This window comes from Buceros rhinoceros, unplaced genomic scaffold, assembly GCF_000710305.1.
Source record: "Buceros rhinoceros silvestris isolate BGI_N320 unplaced genomic scaffold, ASM71030v1 scaffold27050, whole genome shotgun sequence".
Lineage (NCBI taxonomy): Eukaryota > Metazoa > Chordata > Aves > Bucerotiformes > Bucerotidae > Buceros > Buceros rhinoceros.
The window spans coordinates 108704-109035 of NW_010388617.1; positions in this window are offsets into that span (position 1 = coordinate 108704).

Here is a 332-nt window from a genome sequence, read left to right on the forward strand (position 1 = left end):
TGCGCTCTGTGGGGGAGCACACCCCCAGAATCCCAGGGCAGCGAGGAGCTGTAGCACCAGGCACGGCTGGGAACCTTTGACTTCCCTGCTGGCAAGAGCCGCTAGAAATCTGTAAACGAAACCTTTCCTCTCTTCCCACTTGGCTGAGGTGTTCCAGTGCAGGTGACACCAGCTCCAGAAGAGAGGGCGTTGTGTGTGCTGCCCTCTGCTGCAGAGAACCACCCAACCATGGAATGGTTTGGGTTGGAAGAGCCCTTCCAGCTCCTCGAGTCCCCCCATTCCGTTCCCCAGCCCTGCCGGGTCCCCACTGCCCCCTGTCCCTTCACAACACC